The sequence below is a fragment of the Callithrix jacchus genome, chromosome 1 (assembly GCF_049354715.1).
Source record: "Callithrix jacchus isolate 240 chromosome 1, calJac240_pri, whole genome shotgun sequence".
NCBI classification, from domain to species: Eukaryota; Metazoa; Chordata; class Mammalia; order Primates; family Cebidae; genus Callithrix; species Callithrix jacchus.
In genome coordinates, this window is record NC_133502.1 from 40,450,333 (window position 1) to 40,462,618 (window position 12,286).

At 37.8% G+C, this 12,286-nt stretch overlaps 1 pseudogene; it reads right to left on the minus strand.

The window, feature by feature from the left end:
- Nucleotides 1-282: 282 nt before the first annotated feature.
- The window catches only part of LOC100407238 (serine/threonine-protein kinase RIO3 pseudogene), a 66,763-nt pseudogene continuing 54,759 nt past the window's right edge, over nt 283-12,286 (minus strand).

Consider the following 12,286-nt stretch of genomic DNA (forward strand, 5'->3'; position numbering starts at 1 on the left):
GCATTGGTGTTATTCACCACACAATACTGGTGGGCATGAGCGTCTTTCTTTCCATTCTTCTGAATGTGATCTTCATTCATTTTCTCCAAAGCTTCTATCTTAGCTAAAAATCCACTTCATTATCTGCTGAGATGTTTAAAACAGTATTGAAGAGGTCTCATTCATCAATGGCTTTCCTTACCACTGCTTTCTAGAAAGACTGTGAGACATTCTATAGTCATGGAAAAACAATTCTAGTCCATTAAGAGAAGTTGGTTCTTCTGACTGACTGATGTCAAACAATCAGACCTTACTAACATGCCACAATATGTTTTACTTGCTGAGGTTGGTATAAACAATGTGCATTCATTACATAACTGTGGCATCAAATGAAGGGTTTGTTAGTAGTTTTCTTTCAACCCTTCACTACTGAGCTTTGCTTCTTTTAATTTAGGGACTGGAACATAACCATTACCAATAAAAGACATAACTAAAATAATATTTTTTCACACTCAAAGGTACCACTGTGGGGCAAGAAATTCCAGTTCTCTGGAATCTCTGCATTCTTGTGAGATTCTGCATGTCACTTTCTGCCTACATGTGGATAATCTTATGTGGACTTAGTTCACTGAAGTGATCTTTAAACCTAAGATCGTCTTTAACGTATTTCTCATGATTCTTCAACTCACTAAGGATTGTTTTAAATACCATGATGGCACATTCTGTAAGGATAACTTTGCTATATTTCTTTTTATGCTCCGTGCTCTTTTTGTATACATGAAAGACAAGAGATTTCTCTCCTGTGCTGTGAGTCAGTGATTGTCTCAAACATTCCAGAGTTGACCATTTTTGTATGTAAGAAAACGTGTCTCAGGATCAACTGTGTTTTCTGCAGTAGACTGTTCCTTTTACTCATGGAGGCAGGCACTTTGATGTTCTTCTGAGTAGGCATGATGCTTTGAAGCATCAAATCTTTGTTTGGCAGTTTTAAATCCATTCTGTCTTCTACCTGAAACGCAGGTGCAAAGTTGTCCATTCTTGCTGTATTCTTTCTCCCGCATACTACTTCATGATGTTTGCTGGTAATGCCTTTTCCTTTTCCAATAAAACCCTTTTTGGGAGTGGGAACTGGTTTTGCTAGTCAGTAAAGATCATCAGGAGTATACTGCCAGTCAGCTTCGTCTTCAGTGCTATCGCTGTCTTCATCAGGATGTATTTTTCAATAATTTTCAAAGGAAATAGAAAATTTTCTATCTATTGAATTTTCTTTTCTTTATGCCTAAGTTGTGCATCATCATATTCTTTGCGCATATTCCATCTATAGTATCTGAGCCAACATTAGGGCATTGGAAGTGTCAATGTTTTCTCCAGTAATAAGTGGTCTTTTAACAACAGCTACTTCAGGAAAAGTGACAGCTCCTCCTCTTACTGCAGTTCTTTGACCAACTGTTCACTCATTATATCAGCCAGAGAACAAGATGTTGTCATTTGAAAGGTAGCCCTGGGACACTTACTGGGTCCCATGGCCACCGCTGGTTTAGGCTTAGGCAATGTCACTCCTGCCAAATTTTTTGGGGGAAGAAGTTTAGCAACAAGCACAGAGCAGAGAGGTGGTAGGATAGGAATCAGGCTCCACCAAGGAGATAGGTGGGGTCAAGGCAACCAGAGCTGAACTGACAGATCCATCTCGTATTTTTATGTGATGAAGATAGCTTCTGTCCCTAAGCCTCATGGATCAACCTCTGCCAGCTTCAAGCTTTTCTCTTCTGCATCTTCCTCACCATTCTTATCCTTCACAGAATAGAAGAGAGTTAGGGCCTTGCTCTGGATTAGGCTTTAGCTTAAGGGGATGTTGGAGCCAGTTTGATCTTCTATCCAGACCACTACATTTCCTCGTGTTAGTAATAAAACTGTCTTTCTTTCTTTCATATATATATATTTCTTTTATATATATATATAATATATGTATATAATATGTAATTGCATTTTAGGTTCTGGGGTACATGTAAAGAACATGCAGGATTATTGCATAGGTACATATATGGCAATGTGGTTTGCTGCCCTCATTCTTATGACTTATATCTGGCATTTCTCCCCATGTTATCCCTCCCCAACTCCCTACTCCCCCCTAGTCTCCCTCTACAGACCTCAGTGTGTGATGCCCCCTCCCTGTGTTCATGTGTTCTCATTGTTCAACACCTGCCTATGAGTGCGAACATGTGGTGCTTGATTCTCCGTTCTGGTATCAGTTTGCTGAGAATGATACAAAGGACACGATCTCATTGTTTTTTGTGGCTGCATAGTACTCCATGGTATATATGTGCCACATTTTCCCTGTCCAGTCTATCATCGATGGGCATGTGGGTTGGTTCCAAGTCTTTGCTATTATAAACCGTGCTGCAATGTGTGCATGTATCCTTATACTAGAACGATTTATAATCCTTTGGAATATATACCCGGTAAAGGGATCGCTGGGTCAAATGGAAATTCTATTTCTAGATCCTTGTGGAATCGCCACACTGTCTTCCACAATGGTTGAACTAATTTACACTCCCACCAACAGTGTAAAAGTGTTCCTATTTCTCCACATCCTCTCCAGCATCTGTTGTCTCCAGGTTTTTTAATGGTTGCCATTCTAACTGGCATGAGATGGTACCTCAGTGTAGTTTTGATTTGTATTTCTCTAATGACCAGTGATGATGAACATTTTTTCATATGTTCGTTGGCTTCATAGATGTCTTCTTTTGAAAAGTGTCTCTTCATATCCTTTGCCCACTTTTGAATTGCTTGTTTGTTTTTTTCTTGTAAATCTGTTTTAGTTCTTTGAAGATTTTGGATATAATTTCTTGGTCCGATGCGTAGATTGCGAAATTTTTTCCCATTCTGTTGACTGCTGGTTCACTCTAATGATTGTTTCTTTTCCTGTGCAGAAGCTCTGGAGTTTAATTAGATCCCATGTGTCTATTTTGGCTTTTGTTGCCAATGCTTTTGGTGTTTTAGTCATGAAGTCCATGCCTATGCCTATGTCCTGAATGGTTTTGTCTAGGTTTTCTTCTAAGGTTTTTATGGTGTTAAGTCTTCTGTTTAAGTCTTTAATCCATCTGGGGTTAATTTTAGTGTAAGGTGTCAGGAAGGGGTCCAGTTTCTGCTTTCTGCACATGGCTAGACGGTTTTCCCAACACCATTTGTTAAATAGGGAATTCTTTCCCCATTGCTTGTTTTTGTCAGGTTTGTCAAAGATCAGACTGTTGTAGATGTGTGGCATTGCCTCCAAGGCCTCTGTTGTGTTCCGTTGGTCTATATCTCTGTTTTCATACCAATACCATGCTGTTTTGATTACTGTAGCCTTGTAATATAGTTTGAAGTCAGGTAGCATGACACCTCCAGCTTTGTCCTTTTTGCTTAGAATTGACTTGGCTATGCAGGTTCTCTTTTGGCTCCATATGAAGTTTAAGGTGGTTTTTTCCAGTTCTGTGAAGAAGGTCCTTGGTAGCTTGATGGGGATAGCATTGAATCTATAAATTACTTTGGGCAGTATGGCCATTTTCACGATATTGAGTCTTCCTAACCATGAGCATGGAATGTTTCTCCATCTGTTTGTGTCCTCTCTTATTTCGTTGAGCAGTGGTTTCTAGTTCTCCTTGAAGAGGTCCTTTACATCCTTTGTTAGTTGTATTCCTAAATATTTCATTCTCTTTGTAGCAACTATGAATTGCAGTTCGTTCTTGATTTGGCTCTCTTTAAGTCTGTTATTGGTATATAGGAATGCTTGAGACTTCTGCACATTGATTTTGTATCCTGAGACTTTGCTGAAGTTGCTTATCTGTTTAAGGAGATTTTGGGCAGAAATGACAGGGTCTTCTAAATATACAATCATGTCGTCTGCAAATAGAGACAGTTTGACTTCCTCCTTTCCTAATTGAGTACCCTTTTTTTCTTTGTCTTGCCTAATTGCTCTGGCTAGAACTTCCAGTACTATATTGAATAGGAATGGCGAGAGAGGACACCCTTGTCTAGTGCCAGATTTCAAAGGGAACGCTTCCAGTTTTTGCTCATTCAGTATGATATTAGCTGTGAGTTTGTTGTCAATAGCTTTTATTATTTTGAGATATGTTCTATCGATACCTAGTTTATTGAAAGTTTTTAGCATAAACAGCTGTTGAATTTTGTTGAAGGCCTTCTCTGTGTCTATTGAGATAATCATGTGGTTTTTGTCTTTGATTCTGTTTATGTGGTGAATTACATTTATAGACTTGCATATGGTGAACCAAACTTGCATCCCTGGGATGAAGCCTACTTGATTGTGATGGAAAAGCTTTTTGATGTGCTGTTATAATCGGTTTGCCAGTCTTTTATTGAAGATTTTTGCATCTAGGTTCATCATGGATATTGGCCTGAAGTTTTCTTTTCTTGTTGAGTCTCTGGTGGGTTTTGGTATCAGGATGATATTGGTCTTATAAAAAGATTTGGGGAGGATTCCCTCTTTTTTGGATTGTTTGGAATAGTTTCACAAGGAGTGGTACTGGCTCCTCTTTGTATATCTGGTAAATTTGGCTCTGAAGCCATCTGGACCTGGGCTTTTTTGATTGGTAGGCTATTAATTGCTGCCTCAATTTCAGCCCTTTTTTTTTTTTTTCCTCTATACAGTTGACCCTTGAACAATGCAGGTTTTTTTTTTTTTTAAAGAAAGGAGAGAAGGAAAGAAAAAAAAGGAGTGAAGGAGAGGAAGAAAGAAGAAAAAGAGGGAGAGAGAACAGAAATGTTGCTTTATTCTAAAAATGGATATTGAAAACCTCTTTTATGCCAATAATTGTGCTTAATAATGGTCGATCAATATTTCATTTAAACCCATGAGTAGGTGTGATGTGGTACTGACAAGAATGTATATTTTGTGTATTTAAAGTGGAGAGCTCTATAAATGTTTATTAAGTTTACTTGTTCCAGATCTGAGTTCAAATCCTGGATATCCTGCTTAATTTTCTGTCTCATTGATCTATCTAATATTGATGTTGAAGTCTCCCACTATTATTGTGTGGGAGTCTAGGGAGTCTAAGTCTCTTTATAGGTCTTATGTATCTGGGTGTTAGGATCGTTAGCTCTTATTGTTGCATTGATCCTTTTACCACTATATCTTTGTTGCTTTAAAATCTATTTTATCAGATGAGAGAATTCCAACTCCTGCTTTTTATTTATTTATTTATTTTTGCTCTCCATTTTCTTGGTAAATATTTCTCCATCCCTTTGTTTTGAGTCTTTGTGTATCCTTGCATGTGAAATGGGTCTGGATGTAGCATACCATTGGGTTTTGGCTCTATCTTTTGATTGGAGGATATAGTCGATTTAAATTTAGGATTACTGTCATTTGATGTTAACTGGCTGTTTTGTCCATTTCTTGATGTAAATTCTTCATTATGTTGATGCCCTTTACTTTTTGGTATATTTTTAGAAAGGCTAATACTGGTTGTTCATTTCTATATGTAATGGTTCTTTCAGAAGCTCTTGTAAAGCAGGGCTGGTGGTAATAAAATCTCTGAGTACTTGCTTGTTCATAAAAGATTTTATTTTTCCTTCAGTTGTGAAGCTTAGTTTGGCTGAATATGAAATTCTGGGCTGAAAGTTCTTTTCTTTAAGGATGTTAAATATTGGCCCCCACTCTCTTCTGGCTTGTAGGGTTTCTGCTGAGAGATCTGCTGTAAGTCTGATAGGCTTCCCTTTGTGGGTAACCTGACCTTTCTCTCTGCCTGCCCTTAGTATTTTCTCCTTCATTTCAACCCTGTTGAATCTGACGATTATGTGCCTTGGGGTTTCTCTTCTTGAGGAATATCTTTGTGGTGTTCTCTGTATTACCTGGGGTTGAATATTGTCCTGCTTTGCTAGGTTGGGAAAGTTTTCCTGAATAATGTCCTGAAGAGTATTTTCCAGCTTGGATTCATTCTCTTCGTTGTATTGAAGTACACCTATCAAACGTAAATTAGGTCTTTTCACATAGTTCTATATTTCTTGGAGACTTTTCTCATTCCTTTTTATCCTTTTTTCTCTATTCTTGTCTTCTTGTTTTATTTCATTAAGTTGGTCTTCGACCTCTGATTTCATTAAGTTGGTCTTTGACCTCTCGTTTTATTTTATTAAGTTGGTCTTCAGCCCTTGTTATTGGTCTATTCAGGGTTTCAACTTCTTCCTGGTTTATGCTTGGGAGGGTGTAAGTGTCCAGGAATTTATCCATTTTTTTCCAGGTTTACTGGTTTATGTGCATAGAGTTGTTTGTAGTAATCTCTGATGGTAGTTTGTATTTCTGTGGAATCTGTGGTGATATTCCCTTTATTGTTTTTATTGCATCTATTTGATTATTCTCTTTTCTTTTTTGTTAATCTAGCCAGTGGTCTATTTTGTTGATCTTTTCAAAAAACCAGCTCCTGAATTTATTGACTTTTTGAAGGGTTTTTTGTATCTCTATCTCCTTCAGTTCTGGTCTCATCTTAGTTATTTCTTGTCTTCTGCTAGGTTTTGAGTGTTTCTGATCTTGCTCCTCTAGCTCTTTCAATTTTGATGATAGAGTGTCAATTTTATCTCTTTCCTTGCTTCTCATGTGGGCATTTATTACTATAAATTTTCCTCTAGACACTGCTTTCAATGTGTCCCAGAAATTCTGGTACGTTGTGTCTTCATTCTTGCTGGTTTTGAAGAAAATCTTTATTTCTGCCTTCATTTCATTGTTTATCCAGTCAACATTCAAGAGCCAGTTGTTCAGTTTCCATGAAGCTGTGCAGTTCTGAGTTGGTTTCTGGATTCTGAGTTCTAATTTGATTGCACTGTGGTCTGAGAGGCTGTTTGTTATGATTTCCGTTCTTTTGCATTTGCTGAGGAGTGATTTATTTCCAATTATGTGGTTGGCTTTAGAATAGGTGTGATGTGGAGTCAAGAAGAATGTGTATTCTGTGGATTTGGGGTGGAGAGTTCTGTAAATGTCTATTAGGTTTGCTTGGTCCAGGTCTGAGTTTAAGTCCTGGATATCTTTGCTAATTTTCTGTCTCATTGATCTGTCTAATATTGACAGTGTAGTGTTAAAGTCTCCCTCTATTACTGTGTGGGAGTCTAAGTCTCTTTGTAGATCATTAAGATATTGCTTTATGTATCTAGGTGCTCCTGTATTGGGTGCATTTATATTTAAGATCATTAGCTCTTCTTGTTGCACTGGTCCTCTTACCATTATGTAATGCCCTTTTTGTCTCTTTTGATCTTTGTTGGTTTAATGTCTATTTTAACAGAGACTAGGATTGCAACTCCTTTTTTTGTTGTTGTTGTTCTCCATTTGCTTGGTAAATCTTCCTCCATCCCCTTTTTTGAGCCTTGGGATGTGTATCCTTGCATGTGAGATGGGTTTCCTGGATACAGCACACCAATGAGTTTTGACTTTTTATCCAATTTACAATTTGTCTGTGTCTTTTGATTGAGGCATTTAGCCCATTTACATTTAAGGTTAATATTGTTGTGTGTGAATTTGATCCTGCCATTTTGATGCTAGCTGATTGTTTTGCCTATTAGTTGAAACAGTTTCTTCATTGCGTTGATGCTTTTTACCATTTGGTACGTTTTTGGAGTGGCTGGTATTTGTTGTTCCTTTCTATGTTTAGTGTTTCTTTCAAGAGCTCTTGTAAAGCAGACCTGGTGGTGATGAAATCTCTGAGCAATTGCTTGTTCATAAAGGATTTTATTTCTCCTTTGCTTATGAAGCTTAGTTTGGCTGGATATGAAATTCTAGGTTGAAAGTTCTTTTCTTTAAGGATGTTGAATATTGGACCCCACTCTCTTCTGGCTTGTAGGGTTTCTGCAGAGAGATCTGCTGTGAGTCTAATGGGCTTCCCTTTGTGGGTAACCTGATCTTTCTCTCTGGCTGCCCTTAGCATTTTTTCCTTCATTGCAACCCTTGTGAATCTGACGATTATATGCCTTGGGGTAGCTCTTCTTGAGGAATATCTTTGTGGTGTTCTCTGTATTACCTGGACTTGAATATTGGCCTGCCTTGCTAGGTTGGGGAAGTTCTCCTGGATAATATCCTGAAGAGTGTATTCCAGCTTGGATTCATTCTCTCTGTCACATTCAGGTACACCTATCAAAGGTAGATTAGGTCTTTTCACATAATCTCATATTTCTTGTAGGTTTTGTTCATTTCTTGTTACTCTTTTTTTCTCTAATCTTGCCTTCTCGTTTTATTTCATTGAGTTGATCTTCAATCTTGGATATCCTTTCTTCTGCTTGGTCAATTCAGCTATTGAATCTTGTGTATGCTTCGCAAAGTTCTTGTGGTGTGTTTTTCAGCTCCATCAATTCATTTATATTCTTCTCTAAGCTGTTTATTCTCATTAGCATTTCATCAAACCTTTTTTCAAGGTTCCTAGTTTCTTTGCATTGGGTTAGAACATTATCTTTTAGCTCAGAGAGGTTTGTTATTACCTACCTTCTGAAGCCTGTTTCTTTCAGTTCATCAGACTCATTCTCCATCCAGCCTTGTTCCTTTGCTGGTGAGGACTTGTGATCCCTTGGAGGAGGAGAGGTGTTCTGGTTTTGGGTATTTTCATCCTTTGTGTGCTGGTTTCTTCCCATCTTTTCGGATTTATCTTCCTGTGGTCTTTGTTGGTGGTGACTTTCAGATTGGGTCTCTGAGTGGATGTCCTTTTTGTTGCTGATGAAGTTATTTCTTTCTGTTTCTTAGTGTTTCTTCTAACAGTCAGGCCCCCCTGCTGTAGGACTGCTGGAGACCCACTCCGGACCCTGCTTGCCTGGGGATCACCGGCAGTGGCCTTTGCATTTTCGCTGGGAACTGCAATCCAGAGCTCAAACCTCTCTTGCTTTCTTATTGTTTGTATGTTCACTGGAGTAGCACATTTAATTCCCTTCAAGAACTTTTCTTTACATTCACAACTTGGCAAACTGTTTGGTGGAAAAAATCTAGCTTTTGGCCTATCTTGGCTTTCAACATGCCTTCCTCTTTAAGTTTAATTGTTTCTAAGTTGATTTAAAGTTAGAGATGAGTGACTCTTCCTTTTACTTGAATACTTATAGGCTGTTGTAGAGTTTTTAATTTATCTCATTTCAATATTGTGTCTCAGGGAATAGGAAGGTGCAAGGAGAAGAAGAGAGATGGTAACAACCAGTTAGTGGAACTGTCAAAAACACACAATATTTACCTATTGTTTTTGCCATCTTATATGGGTGGGGTTCATGGTATCCCAAAACAATTATAATAGTAACATCAAAGATCACTGACCACAGGTCACCATAATAGGTATAATATTAATTTTAAAAGTTTAAAGTATTACAACGATTACCAAAATTTGACACAGAGATATGAAGTGTATACATGATGTTGAAAACACGGGCCTGATAGACTTGCTCAATGTAGGGTTGCCACCATGTCTGTGAAGCACAACAAAGAGAAGTATAAAAAATGGAGGTATACCTGTAATTAATGTTTACTGTGTAATCTAAATGGAAATTAAATGTAGGAGTTCACAAGCTAAATTCATCTTAGACAGCCTTTAATCCAAGAAGGTAAGAGGAGAGACCATCAATTTGGTAACCAGAAAGGTATATATGTACCTTTAGTGTATTCTTCTTCCCCTGGACTCAATTGGGAATAATGTTTAAATACATGTTTTTTCTTACATGCATAGTTTGAATAACAGTTATACAACTTTATGCCATTTGGAGCTCTTGATCTTCATTATTAACATTTAAGCGTTCTTTGGGGGCTGTTTTAAGACATGCTTTACATTACAGGTATTGATGTCACCTCTTTTTCACACCGAGTGAAGCTCCAGCCTTCCTTAGTATGATTTCCCAAATTCTAACCTCTAGTTAGGCCCAAATCAGAGCATTTTGAGGGCATGTACCATGTCTTATTTTATAAACAAGTTAAATGGATAATTAGTATCTTAGTTTGGGATGCTGTAACAACTTAACAAAAACTGGGTCACTTACAAACAGCAGAAATATATTTCTCAGAGGCCTGGTGGCTGGAAGTCCAAGATCAGGGTACCAGCATGCTCAGTTCTGGTGAGGGCCCTCTTCCAGGATGTAGACTGCCCGTTTTTGTACTGTAGCTTCACATAGTAGAAATTGATTGAGCTAACTCTATTTCTCTTTTTATAAGAACGCTAATCCCATCATAGGGGTTCCACCCTCATGACCTGATTACCTCTCCAAGGGCTCACCTCCTAATACCATTCTGTTGGGGGTTAGGGTTTCAACATAAGAATTCAGTGGGGGAGAGGGTACATACACATGCAATCAATGATAGTGTAGTAATGGTGAATTTCCCCTGTTTGCATCTGAATGGTTTATAAAATCCCTCTAGGTGAAATAGCATATTGTATGGAGTTATAGGAAGAGATTTTAGCATGTGAGTCACAGTGAGACAGAAAGCATGTAGGATTTGTGTTAAGACAGGTATGAGTTCATTTCCTAGCTCTAAAAAACAGGGTTGAAGATTCCTGAACCTTCTGAACTCTAGCATAGAAAATCTGGTCCTAAACCAATTGTCTAGTTACATCTTCATCTATAGATTAGATATCATTTCAAGCCATCTGCTTCAAGAAATGAAATTGGGACAATTGACACTGATCATTAGCTACTTTCTATAAATCAGTAAAACAAAATTATTACTTTTTTCTTAAATTCGAATGTTATTTCTATTCTATAGATCTTATTAATTTTCCTCCAAATGTAGTATTGATTTGCATGATGTTGAGCAAATCAAAATGTGTACTATTCCAGCATATCAAATCTGCCCTAGCAAAATTTGACAGGTCATCTTTTAATATTTCCCTGCTCCTGCTTAACAATCCTCAGTATCTCTATTGTCTCACACCTGCATGTGGCCTCTGGGTGAAGGTAGACTACCATATAGGGAGAATCCTATTTTCTGGACTTTCATTTATTTCTTTCTGACTTATCATACATCAAACCGTCAATATGTAAATGTTCTTTGTGACAGTTTTTGAATTATTTCATGTCTGCATTTTGACAGCAGGAATAATGGTTTTAATGACAGATACGCATCTTCCCAGTAAGAAAAGATGGGAATGCAATGTTTCTCTTTACTTTATAAGAGTGAATTGTCATTTGTCATTTATTAACATTATTTTGACTATTCTCATCATCAATCATTTTTCATGACCAGACTTTATTCTCTGGCAGCACATCTCCGATTTTCTGTTGAGAAATCCCCTCTGGGAGACATTAGTTCAGCTACTGAGGGACATTCTGTTTCCTTTTACAGGCAATGACTGCACAGACTGCAAGAGGCCTGTTTTGGACATTAGTTGTTAAGGTAAGTAATAATGATAATGAATTGCCCACTTGAATGTTGTATACATATTTCTAAAAGGGTTGCCTTTTAAAAATAGACAATTATAGAATAGGCTTTGGACAAGTGTGATCTCTGAATGAAGGCATTTTCTCATTTATTAGCAGCCACAGGTGTTCTAAATCCATGTCTTCCAGGCCAGTGACACTGATTGTAGAGGCCACTTTACATACTGTCATTTCATGACTTCTGGCTTTCTCATGATGGATTAAAACAACAAAGGAATCAGAAAGAAAAAAGGGAGGGAGAGCTGATGGGAGGCAAACACAATGAGTCATTGCATTGCTTTTTCTGTAGTCTCTGGTTCCTGGTGAGAGGTGACAGCAGCATCCTGGTGGCCTCCCATAGAGATGGGGGTTGGTTGTCCAAATCCCTCTCTCTGCTTGAACAGCTCACAAAGAGCTAGTGTGTACCATGCTGGTAATCCAGCTCATCTGTTTCATATGCCTCCTGTGAGACTGGGGGAAAAATAGGTAAAATACTCTAGAGAAGCTTGAAATGACTGATGATATTATCATGTGGTATCTCTTGGGCTTGCATATTAAGTCCTGCTTCTCTCTGCCATGTCTCCTACTCCTTCTGGAAAAGAATTTAAGTTCAAACAGGATAGCTTGTTAGGTAGAAAGCAGAAATGTGTACATTACAGGTTAAATCTGATTTTGTTTTCCTCTGGGAGAAACAGACTAAGGACATAAAAATCGGGGCACACACCCAGGTTTTCCTTAGCAGGGCTGATTTTGAGAAAATTGTAGAGTTAGAAAATCAATACTCTGTGCTTTAGATCTGTACTATGTTTCAATGTTACAATACAATTTAACTTATAATGTCTATGTGTCATTTAGTTGTTCTTATGTTCTGTGAATTACTTTATTATTCAAAAACCATGTCAATCACTTTTGCCCAGTTTACAAGTAATATAGACTTTGAGGAAAAAGAGTAAAG